Consider the following 13409-nt stretch of genomic DNA (forward strand, 5'->3'; position numbering starts at 1 on the left):
CCAGGTTTCACATCCCTATACTGATAAAGTAGGACTGATATGACTAAGCTGTCAAATAGCTTTGTTTTAAATGACAGTACCGATGATCTCCATATTTTTCTTTAGCTTTCTTCAACCTGTTGACCATGTCATTGCCAAAACCACCTTTTGTTGTTACTATTCCTCCTAGTTAGGTGAAGGTTTCGACATCCTCTAGGTCTTTCTCATTTAACTTCACTGGGTTGTTATTTGTGGTGTTCATCCGCATTATACTTTTGTTTTAGATGTGTTAATCTTAAGTCCTATTTTGCTGGCATTCTCTTGAAGTTTATCTGTTTTCAGTTGTATGTGTTGGAATTTGTAAGACAGTAGTGCTAGGTCGTCAGTAAAATCAAGGTCTTCTAGTTTGGTGGTAAATTTTCATCTGATTCCTGTTTCATGATCTTTAATCGTTTGTTTCATGATCTTTAATCGTTTGCTTCATGACATAGTCAATGCATGGCTAATAGAAATAATAAACCAGACATCACACATCCTTGTTTTACTCCAGTTTTTACTTTAAACCATTCCAATTGTATTCCTTCGTCTATGAATGCACACTCAAATGAGTCATAATAGAGTTTTATAACTGTGATGAGTTTGTCTGGGATGTGGTAAGATTTTAAGATAGACCATAAGCTTCCCCTGTGGATGGACTCGAACGCCTTTCCAAAGTCTACAAAGTTAATGTACAAAAGAGCATTCCATTCCGAGCATTGTTTTATGATGTTTCTTAACGTGAAAAGTTGTTCTGTTGTGCTTTTACCCCTTCTAAAGCCAGCTTGTTCTTGTCTCTACTATACTGTTTATTGTATTTTGTTTAATATTTTCATCCCATCTTGTCATGTGTGTTTGTGTTATGTTATATAACTTTTGATGAACTTCTTTGTACCATTGTAATTTTATGGTGTTTGAGAAATAAAGAATCTTGAATTGAATCTTGTCTCAGCTCTTCATCTATTCATTCTTGTATTCTTTGGATAATTCTTTGTGAATACCTTACTTGGCACAGAAAGTAGTGTTATGCCTCTGTAGTTATCACAGTATGTTCGATCTTACTTTAACTACCAGACCTTTATTCCACTCTTTTGGTATTTCATCTTCAATCCATATCATGTTGTAAAGTTTATGTAAATACTTGGTGGTTGTTATTGTATCTGTTTTTAGTATCTCAGCTGTTATGCCATCTATGCCTCCTGACTTCCCATTTTAATCTTTTAAATGCTTTTGAAATTTCCTCTGTCCTGATATCGATTGGACCTGTATCTATTTCTCTGTCCTCGATTTCATAGTTAAGTCACCAAAACGGAGTTTTTGGCGACTTATTGTTTTTGTATCGTTTCTTATTATTAAGTCACCAAAACGGAGTTTTTGGCGACTTATTGTTTTTGTATCGTTTCTTATTATTATTATTCTTATTCTTCTCTTTCTGACCCCTTAAACTGTCGTACCATTTTCTTTAAAGCATTAGGGGATGGAAACTTGATATTTATTCTGGGTATAGGTCTGCATCATGGGGGTTGCAGAACCCAATGTCCATGATACCAGGGTGTCATCTTGGCATCATTAGGGGGGCTCAAAGATGGGTGGGGTCAATATTTTTTTGCATTTCATCAATTTTCTGCTGTAAATAGAGTAGATGGTATTATATTTTCTTTGATGAATATTTAGAGACACATGTCAGCTTCAACTTGGAACTAATTTTATTTCAGTAGGGGGTCACCTTGGCATAATTTTAGGGGGGTGAATTTTTATGGAACATTCCAGAACATCAATGTCAAATTAGTTCTAGAGACATTAAATGGTACATGATTGTATATAATTATGGAGGGAACACATTACAGTGGGGGTTGGACTTTGGAATATTCAAAATGGCCGCCGTTACCATGGAAACAGTAAAAATATGAAAAACTTCAAAATGCTTCAAAATCATTGAAACTTATAGCAAATGTTGCCTAATGTATGTAGACTAATCTTTTGAGTTTGGAATTTTCAAAAATGGCCGCCGTTGCCATGGAAACAGCAAAAATGTCCAAAAATTTCAAAATGCTTCAAAATTGATGAAACTTAAAACAAATATTGCCTACCATATGTGGACATTACTTTTGACTTCAAAATTTCCAAAATGGCCGCCGTAACCATGGAAACGGCAAAAATGTTAAAATATCAAAATCCATTCGAATTAATGAAACTTTACACATAGGTAATTTGGCATCATTGATACCGCAGAACAAACGATTTGGGGTCCGTTTTGGTGACTTTTGTGTTAGCATCCTAACACAGGATTACTTGTTATTATTCTTATTCTTCTCTTTCTGACCCCTTAAACTGTCGTACCATTTTCTTTAAAGCATTAGGGGATGGAAACTTGATATTTATTCTGGGTATAGGTCTGCATCATGGGGGTTGCAGAACCCAATGTCCATGATACCAGGGTGTCATCTTGGCATCATTAGGGGGGCTCAAAGATGGGTGGGGTCAATTTTTTTTTGCATTTCATCAATTTTCTGCTGTAAATAGAGTAGATGGTATTATATTTTCTTTGATGAATATTTAGAGACACATGTCAGCTTCAACTTGGAACTAATTTTATTTCAGTAGGGGGTCACCTTGGCATAATTTTAGGGGGGTGAATTTTTATGGAACATTCCAGAACATCAATGTCAAATTAGTTCTAGAGACATTAAATGGTACATGATTGTATATAATTATGGAGGGAACACATTACAGTGGGGGTTGGACTTTGGAATATTCAAAATGGCCGCCGTTACCATGGAAACAGTAAAAATATGAAAAACTTCAAAATGCTTCAAAATTATTGAAACTTATAGCAAATGTTGCCTAATGTATGTGGACTAATCTTTTGAGTTTGGAATTTTCAAAATGGCCGCCGTTGCCATGGAAACAGCAAAAATATCCAAAAATTTCAAAATGCTTCAAAATTGATGAAACTTAAAACAAATATTGCCTACCATATGTGGACATTACTTTTGACTTCAAAATTTCCAAAATGGCCGCCGTAACCATGGAAACGGCAAAAATGTTAAAATATCAAAATCCATTCGAATTAATGAAACTTTACACATAGGTAATTTGGCATCATTGATACCGCAGAACAAACGATTTGGGGTCCGTTTTGGTGACTTTTGTGTTAGCATCCTAACACAGGATTACTTGTTTAAATTGATGTTAAATTGTATTTCAGGTTCAGGTCTGTTCAACCTTGTTCTTTCCATCTTTTTAGTCTTCCATCATGGCTAGATAATGGATTTCCATACTTATCTTTGATGACTTGAGGTGGTTTCTGTTTTTCATTGCAAATGTTTCTGGTTACTTTGTATACTGTTTTCATCATACCATTGCTTGCTGCTTTTTCTGCTTCTTCTATTAAGTTGTCTGCATATCCATTGCCGTTTGTCATTTCTCATACTTTTCTTCACCTCCTTGTCTTTGTCACTGTACTTGGCATGTAAGTTGCTCTTGACTCGTTCTGATTAACTGTTGTTAGTTCTTTCCGTTAGTTGTCTTTCACCTCTACAAGTTTCCATGACTCATCGGAGATCCAAGGCTTAAAGCTTTTGCCCACGGTCTTTGAAACCTAGGGTGTTAGTTGCTGTTTCTTTATAGCATTTTGTTATACCTTCCCAGAATGTTTCTATGTGCTATAGCTTGTTTAAGAGTTGGAACCTGTTCTTTAGCTGGATTGAATATGCTTTTAGCTCACCTGGCCCGAAGGGCCAAGTGAGCTTTTCTCATCACTTTGCGTCCGTCGTCCGTCGTGGTTACCTTTTACAAAAATCTTCTCCTCTGAAACTACTGGGCCAAATTTAACCAAACTTGGCCACAATCATTATTGGGGTATTTAGTTTTAAAAATGTGTCCTATGACCAGGTCAACCAACCAAGATGGCCGCCACAGCTAAAAATAGAACATAGGGATAAAATGCAGTTTTTGGCTTATAACTCAAAAACCAAAGCATTTAGAGCAAATCTAAATGGGACAAATTGTTCATCAGATCAAGATCTATCTGCCCTGAAATTTTCAAATGAATCGGACAACCCGTTGTTGGATTGCTGCCCCTGAATTGGTAATTTTAAGGAAATTTTGCTGTTTTTGGTTATTATCTTGAATATTATTATAGATAGAGATAAACTGTAAACAGCAATAATGTTCAGCAAAGTAAGATTTACAAATAAGTTAACATGACTGAAATGGTTAGTTGACCCCTTTAGGAGTTATTGCCCTTTATAGTCAATTTTTAACCATTTTTCGTAAATCTTAGTAATATTTTACAAAAATCGTCTCCTCTGAAACTACTGGGCCAAATTAAACCAAACTTAGCCACAATCATCATTTGGATATCTTGGTTAAAAAATGTGTGGCGTGACCCGGCCAACCAACCAAGATGGCCGCCACAGCTAAAATTGAACAAAGGGGTAAATCCGACAAAGTTAAATTGTTCATCAGGTCATGATCTATCTGCCCTGAAATTTTCAGATGAATCAGACAATCCGTTGTTGGGTGCTGCCCCTGAATTGGTAATTTTAAGGACATTTTGCTGTTTTTGGTTATTATCTTGAATATTATTATAGATAGAGATAAACTGTACAAAGCAATAGATGTCAGCAAAGTAAGATCTACAAATAATCCAACATTACCGAAATGGTTAGTTGACCCCTATAGGATTTATTGCCCTTTACAGTCATTTTTTACCATTTTTCGTAAATCTTGGTAATCCTTTACAAAAATCGTCTCCTCTGAAACTACGTGGCCAAGTTAATTATAGATAGACATAATTGTAAACAGCAAGAATGTTCAGTAAAGTAAGATGTACAAACACATCACCATCATACAATTTTGTCATGAATCCATCTGCGTCCTGTGTTTAATATTCACATAGACCAAGGTGAGCGACACAGGCCCTTTAGAGCCTCTAGTCTTATTTCTGGACATTATAGTTTGGTGGTATCAAATCTCTTTCTTAAAGAGTAACTGTTACTATTTTGTATTTCTTAAATTTGATTCTTAATTTGCATTTGAGGAGTTCGTGATTGCTGCCAATGTCTGCTCCTCTCATAGCTCTTGTGTCCAGTATTGATGTTCTGTGTTTTCTAGTAACTAGGATATGGTTTATTTGATTTTCTGTTTTCTTGTTTGTTGACATCCATGTAACTGTGTGTTTGTCTTTGTGTGGAAAGATTGTTCATGCCAGTAATGATTAAGTTGTTCCTTTGACAAATATCAAGGCGGTTTTCTCCATTTTCATTTATTTTCCTTATTCCGTGCCTTCACATAATGTTCTCATGACCTTCATTGTTCATCCCAACCTTTGCCTTAAAGTCTCCCATGACTAATAGGATGTCATGTTTAGGTGTTCCTGCTATGACTCTATCTAGCTGTTCTATATATGAAGCTTTCTTTTGTTTCATCTGTAGCATCGTTGGTCGGTGTGTATACAGTGATCATACTTATTTTAATGGCTGATTTGTGAAATCTGGCATACTACTACTTTAATCTCTCATTGATTGGCTTCCATTCAATCAGTGCCTTTTTGCTCGGCTTGGCAGCATCATTCCAACTCCTGCCCGATATAGTCCATCATTTAGCCTGAATATGATAATACTTTACCATTTTGAATTGTAAACTTTCCACTGTCTAGCCATCTGACTTCGTTTAAGGCCAATATTTATATATTGTATCTGTCCATTTCCCTCTCCACTTCTGCAGTTTTACCTGTGGCGTACATAGTTCTTACGTTCCAACTGCCTAAAAGTATATATTCTTTTGATGTACACAAGGGTGTCTGATTGTGGATTTCCCGTACGTGGGCTTTCATCCACCAGTGTCATGTCCCTTAAACCATGTTGTACAGCAGAGGTGTTATCATGCTGATTTCCATATGTACCTTGGGTTTCCATAATCATCAATTATTTATTCTGTCTGGTAGCCATACAAGAAACCCACTACCTGTAGGATGGAGGTTTGTTGTCTAGGGTTTCCTTCCCATAGATTGTTGCCTGTTCCATCTTCCCGGCTTTTCTTTCTGGGTCTGCTCTCATAGCCTTTTGATCTTCCCAGATCTAACCACTAGGCAGCGGTACTATTTACCCATAGTTGGGACACAGTTGATGAGTGCTAGGTCGTGTCCACGCGCCGATTGGCCTACACACTGCATCTCTAGGGCCTTGCTGCTCCGGGATCCTCTACAATAATGCATAGAATGCTAGATCCTAGTTACCATGTACTATCGCGGGGAGGCATTGTAGAAGTCTTGAATAGTGTAGAGGCTATATACTAGCCAGAGGTGACAGAGAGCCTATGGTCCTAACCACACAAGACGCATACACAATCCTGTGGTACAGACCACTAAGCTTTAATACCCTGGATAAATCACAAAATTAGGAAAATGTTAAAAAAAAAAAAAAGAACACCAGGCTAAACCAACAAGCAAAGAGAACCAAGAACTGGTCAAATTACAGGCATCTTAAAAAAATTGCAATTAAGACAAGTCCGAAAGGCTAAAAGGGCATCAACAACATTATAATGGTGGGACTAGAAAACAACAATCCACAAACATTTGGGAAATATATAAAATCAAGAAAACAAGACAACATTGGAGTTTCACTGTTGAAAAGTAATTGTCAATGTGTTAATGATAGTAAAGGGAAGTCAGAAATATGCTGATATTATTTCTTTATTTAAAGAGGTTCACTCAATTAGAACTAGTCTAATTTTCATCGAGGCCCTCATACAAAATATATGCATACAGTTTACATTCCGCATACATTCATACATTAATTAAATTCAATATATACTAGTATATACATGCACAATTCAATCATTCAATCATCAAATGGCAATAAATGTCAATATTTGATAAAGTTTTGATTAAATTTTCTCATTCTTACAACAAAAGAAGGAAAACAAATTATTCGACTTGATACAAGAATTCAAATCAGTATTCACAAGAGACAACGACAAAACACAAATAAAGACCTCAATCTCATTCCTCAAAATAAAATATGAAGGCGTTGAAAATTTACTCTGACAACTAAATCAACCAAAAGCTTCCGGACGTGACGGTATACCTAATAAAATGTTTAAGGAGTGCTCAAAACATCTTGCATCAGGACTCTCAATAATATACAAAAAGTTAAAAAAAATACCGGACAACTGTCAAGAGACTAATTAAACGCTAACATCTCGAGCGTCTTCAAAACTATAATCTCCAAAGAGTCTGTGTCGCTCACCTTTGTCTATGTGCAGATTAAACAACAGATACAGATGGATTCATGGCAAAATTGTGTTTGGTGATAGTGATTTCTTTGTAGATCTTACTTTACTAAACATTCTTGTTACTTACAATTATCTCTATCTATAACAAACTTGGCCAATTAGATACAGAGGAAAACATATTGCAAAAATTAACAAAATTTATAAAAATTGACCTTTAAGGGCAATAATTCCTTTAGCGTTCAACTGACCATTTTGGTAATGTTGACTTATTTGTACTATATCTTACTTTACTGAACATTATTGCTGTAAACAGTTCATCTCTATCTATAATAATATTTAAGTTAATAACCAAAATCGGCAAAATTTCCTCAAAATTTTCAATTCAGGGGCAGCAACCCAACAACCAGTTGTCTGATTCATCTGTCAATTTCATGGCAGATAGATCTTAACTTGATAACCAATTTATTCCCATGTCAATTTTGCTCTAAATGCTTAGGTTTCAGAGTTATAGACTACATTTTGTCCTATGTTCTATTTTTAGCCATGGCGGCCATCTTGGTTGGTTGGTTGGTTGGGTCACCGGACAAATTCTTAAACTAGATATCTCAATGATAATTGTGGTCAATATAAAAAAGAAGATGTGGTATGATTGCCAATGAGACAATTATCCACAAAAGACCAAAATGACACAAACAATAACAACTATGGGTCACCGTACGGCCTTCAACAATGAGCAAAGTCCATACCGCATAGTCAGCTATATAAAAAGGCCCCGATAAGACAATGTAAAACAATTCAAACGAGAAAACTAACGGCCTTATTTATGTTAAAAAAAATGAACGAAAAACAAATATGTAACACATAAAAAAAACGACAACCACTGATTTACAGGCTCCTGACAAGTTTGGTTTAATTTAGCCCAGTAGTTTCAGAGGAGAAGATTTTTGTAGAAGATTTTTTGCTGAACATTATTGCTGTTTACAGTTTATCTTTATCAAATTCTATTCTCATTTTTATAAGTGTCTTTTTGTTGGGATGTACAAGTACCCGGCCACGTCCACTTTTATTTTTTTGTTAGATGAACGTATTTCTATGTGTACGCCTTTTTTAAACTGATTTTTATAGTTCATTCTTATGTTGCATTGTCACACTACTGTCCCAGGTAAGAGGAGGATTGGGATCGCTAACATGTATACTAGTAACCCCGACACATTCTGTAAGTACGAGTCTGTCCCAAGTCAGTAGCCTGTAATTCAGTGGTTGTCGTTTGCTGATGTTTAACATATTTGTTTTTCGTAAATAAGCGGCTTAGTTTTCTAGTTTGAATTGTTTGTATGCTTGTTTTGTTGGTGTAAATGGACCTGTTGCTCTAAACATCAACCTAACAATGTTAGATCTGTAAATTTGCTTTCGCAAACTTTTGGTTCTTCCCTCGCCGGGATTCGAACCCATGCTACTGTGATATCGTGACACCAAATCGCCTGCACTGCAGCCGTCCCGCTAGACCAAACGACCACCTGGGCTCTCAAAAAAAGAGCTTTCGGTGGCCATATGTTACCTTTCCACGTCAGTTTTAATCTAGCGGCGTACTACAGTAAATGATATATAAGGCATGAAGATGTTATTGTTACAGATCAGCTAAATTATCTATAGTAAAGGATCCTACAAATTAATGTAAGATACAGTCACAGAAAATAATTATATTCATAAGTACGTCTGAGTCAGTGACAACCCTACAACAGATGTATCCATCGGATCGCCATCAATGATGGTGATACATGGCTGTGTACATAATGTATATACAACTCGTCTTAACATCAACCTAACAATGTTAGATCTGTAAATTTGCTTTCGCAAATTTTTGGTTCTTCCCTCGCCGGGATTCGAACCCATGCTACTGTGATATCGTGACACCAAATCGCCTGCACTGCAGCCGTCCCGCTAGACCACACGACCACCTGGGCCCTATATATATAGGATCCTTTACTATAGATAATTGAGCTGATCTGTAACAATAACACCTCCATGCCTTATATATCATGTATATATATACTGTAGTACGACGCTAGATTAACGTACACTGACGAGGAAAGGTAACACACGGCCACCGAAAGCTTTATTATTGTGAAGCCTAGGCGGTCGTGTGGTCTAGTTGGACGGCTACAGAGCAGGCGATTCGATGTCACGATATCTCAGAAGCATGGGTTCGAATACCGGCGAGGGAAGAACAAAAAATTTGCGAAAGCAAATTTACATATCTAACATTGTCGGGTTGATGTTTAGACGAGTTGTATATATATATATATAGTCAAACAATCTGGTTTCATAGTTGACAGCTAGCCTAGTATTCTCGTATATGTAGACTAGTAGGTGACGATGTGAGACTTTGATTTTGTATATATATATATATATATATATAATTATTTTCTGTGACTGTATCTTACATTAATTTGTAGGATCCTTTACTATAGATAATTTAGCTGATCTGTAACAATAACATCTTCATGCCTAATATATCATGTACTGTAGTACGCCGCTAGATTAAAACTGACGTGGAAAGGTAACATATGGCCACCGAAAGCTCTTTTTTTGAGAGCCCAGGTGGTCGTGTGGTCTAGCGGGACGGCTGCAGTGCAGGCGATTTGGTGTCACGATATCACAGTAGCATGGGTTCGAATCCCGGCGAGGGAAGAACCAAAAATTTGCGAAAGCAAATTTACAGATCTAACATTGTTGGGTTGATGTTTAGACGAGTTGTATATACATTATGTACACAGCCATGTATCACCATCATTGATGGCGATCCGATGGACACATCTGTTGTAGGGTTGTCACTGACTCAGACGTACTTATGAATATAATTATTTTCTGTGACTGTATCTTACATTAATTTGTAGGATCCTTTACTATAGATAATTTAGCTGATCTGTAACAATAACATCTTCATGCCTAATATATCATGTACTGTAGTACGCCGCTAGATTAAAACTGACGTGGAAAGGTAACATATGGCCACCGAAAGCTCTTTTTTTGAGAGCCCAGGTGGTCGTGTGGTCTAGCGGGACGGCTGCAGTGCAGGCGATTTGGTGTCACGATATCACAGTAGCATGGGTTCGAATCCCGGCGAGGGAAGAACCAAAAATTTGCGAAAGCAAATTTACAGATCTAACATTGTTGGGTTGATGTTTAGACGAGTTGTATATACATTATGTACACAGCCATGTATCACCATCATTGATGGCGATCCGATGGACACATCTGTTGTAGGGTTGTCACTGACTCAGACGTACTTATGAATATAATTATTTTCTGTGACTGTATCTTACATTAATTTGTAGGATCCTTTACTATAGATAATTTAGCTGATCTGTAACAATAACATCTTCATGCCTAATATATCATGTACTGTAGTACGCCGCTAGATTAAAACTGACGTGGAAAGGTAACATATGGCCACCGAAAGCTCTTTTTTTGTGAGCCCAGGTGGTCGTGTGGTCTAGCGGGACGGCTGCAGTGCAGGCGATTTGGTGTCACGATATCACAGTAGCATGGGTTCGAATCCCGGCGAGGGAAGAACCAAAAATTTGCGAAAGCAAATTTACAGATCTAACATTGTTGGGTTGATGTTTAGACGAGTTGTATATATATATATATATATATTAGTAGTCAGAAAAGGTGGCGTCGACTTATGAGACCGTTACAAACTGTATTGGTATCAGGCATCAGTTACTGCATGCATGGACTCCTTTATTGTGTCGTAATCTTAGTATATTCTTCATGGCGATATTTTGCCTTTTGCTTGTTTCCTTTGCTATGAATGTTATTTGGGTTCTCCTTTCTCAATACCTACTGGAATTATTCATTCAGTATTTCTGCTTTGTTTTTTTTTTATAATAGTATAACTTTGTAGAAATTTCATTTTTCTGTGATGGTGCCTCTTCTGTCCATTATTGTTCTCTGCCCTTTGTGTACGACTATTTTTTTCAGATGTCCTTATAATTGGTGCTGATTACTTTTATGGAATTTTGACAGCTTGTCTTACCTACGATAGTGTTTTTTAAGAACTTTTGTCTAGCCATATCTTTTTTATTTCATTTTTTCTGGTCTTCTTGTGAGTGTTTTTGTATCTGATTTTTTTCATATTCTCCCTTGAGTCAAGGTTATTATTCTTCATTCTTCTATAAAGTGTTATGAATAGATATATATTTTTTTCATACTTGCTACAAATAAATCATCATGATGTGTTTAAAAATGTGCTGAAAAGGGGCTAGGTTTTAATGTAGCTGGACTATTTCTGTTCTTGTCAACTTTTAACCGTTCAGTTTACAAAAGCCTATAAATATAGTCTCTGCTGTTTATAAATAATTGTGTTTATCTGGTATAGTGAATACCGCTGTACATGCACGTACGGAATCTTGTAGAAAGCTTGTCGTCGTCATTTTATTTGAAAATTATTTTTAACAACATTATTAAAAAGAAAAAAAATCCCTCTCTCTTTATTTTCCACGCCGTAAGGATATAGATGGCAAAATATTAGTTTTTAATATTTTATTAAATTGCATTGAAAAGACTTTGAACATCTGAAATAAGTGAAACTAAGTTAATATAATTTGAAATATGAAAATATATTTTAAATAAAATATAAAAACAATTAAAAAAAAATAAAGGGGGGGGGGGGGGTCCACTCCGTGACAAACGCTTGTGGGACAAACACATATTATCCCACATAAACTCGGTGTAGTTCCAGGCTTTTGAAAGTTTAAGCAACATATCTGGAATTAATAAGGCTCAATAAGCACTTACTCCATAAACCGTTAATACGTTTGAGTAAGGTTATTAGCTGGGACATAATACATTAACAGTGCAATAGTCCTCGGTTATATATAAGTTATAACGTAAATACGTCCGTGTTTTCTGTCGTAAGCATATTGAATATAATGATAATTTTTAGAACATTAATGACCACCAAACATGCTGGTGCATGAGTCTGATGTTAACTTCGGAAAACGTTCTTGTGATGTATAAGTCCGTATACGTATATCACGTATGATAATCCCTCCTCCCCCCCCCCCCAAAAAAAAAAACAACGTCATACAACCAACCAAGAAAAAAGTATAAATGCGAACGGTTGTCTTATTTCAGTTAACATAATTTACAGCATCGGATCATAAAAAAAAGCATTTAAAAAGTTACTGAACTGAGTACCCCGGATGAAATCTCCGTGAAAGCACACGATCCATTCTAGGATAATGGAGCAGAGTGATTGAATGGTTTGCTTTTAAGACATTCTGTCCAATAACATCCAGATTCCATTCCATTCTCCTTCCTATTCAAATCCGCATTAATCAATTCCGTGACTTCAAGTTCCCATCATCATCCAACTTGTGAACAGAATCTAATCTAATCTGGAAATATATGATGCACAGTCATGGCACAAAAGTGAGTTCTCACTCAAAAAATGTCCTATCATTTCAACTAAAATCGATATTATTAAAAAAATATTGCAAAGTATTAACTGTATGAGAGATTTTTATAAAATAGATACCAAAAGGTGTAAAAATGTCGGAAGTTTTATTGTTTATTTAGTCATAATTTTCTAGTGTTTCGTTCCCATCATCTGTTGAGTTAAACACAAATGCAAAATTTTACGATTTTAATTTGGTTACAATAAGGCCACACTTAAAACTATTTTCGTTTGCCCAAACCCTACCCAAAGGTTGAGACAGTGGGTAGGTAGGAAGGCATTTTCCGAGGGGCTTTTAAAAAAAAAAAAGAAATTGAAGTATCAGATGTTTATTAATTTCCATGCCTATTTGATTAAAAAAACCTTCTTCAAACCAGGACAGTAAAAGAATTTGAGTAGGCAGCTTTTTTCTGGGTAGGTAGCGTTTGGGCAAACAAACCTATCATTTATTATGGCCTAATAGCAAACTTTTTCAAAGAGATATTTTTCTTTGTGTTCATTTCGTCACTGGAAAATTAAAATGAGCGTGAATAATATAATAAACAAATTAACAATAAAACTGCAGACATTTCTACATCTTTTGGTATCTATATTTAAATATGAAAATCGCTCATATAGTTACTTCATAATAATTTTTTGAAAAATATAGAGTTTAGTTGAAATGATAGGATTTTTTTTGACTGGGATCTCA

Source organism: Mytilus trossulus, chromosome 12 (genome assembly GCF_036588685.1).
Source record: "Mytilus trossulus isolate FHL-02 chromosome 12, PNRI_Mtr1.1.1.hap1, whole genome shotgun sequence".
Lineage (NCBI taxonomy): Eukaryota > Metazoa > Mollusca > Bivalvia > Mytilida > Mytilidae > Mytilus > Mytilus trossulus.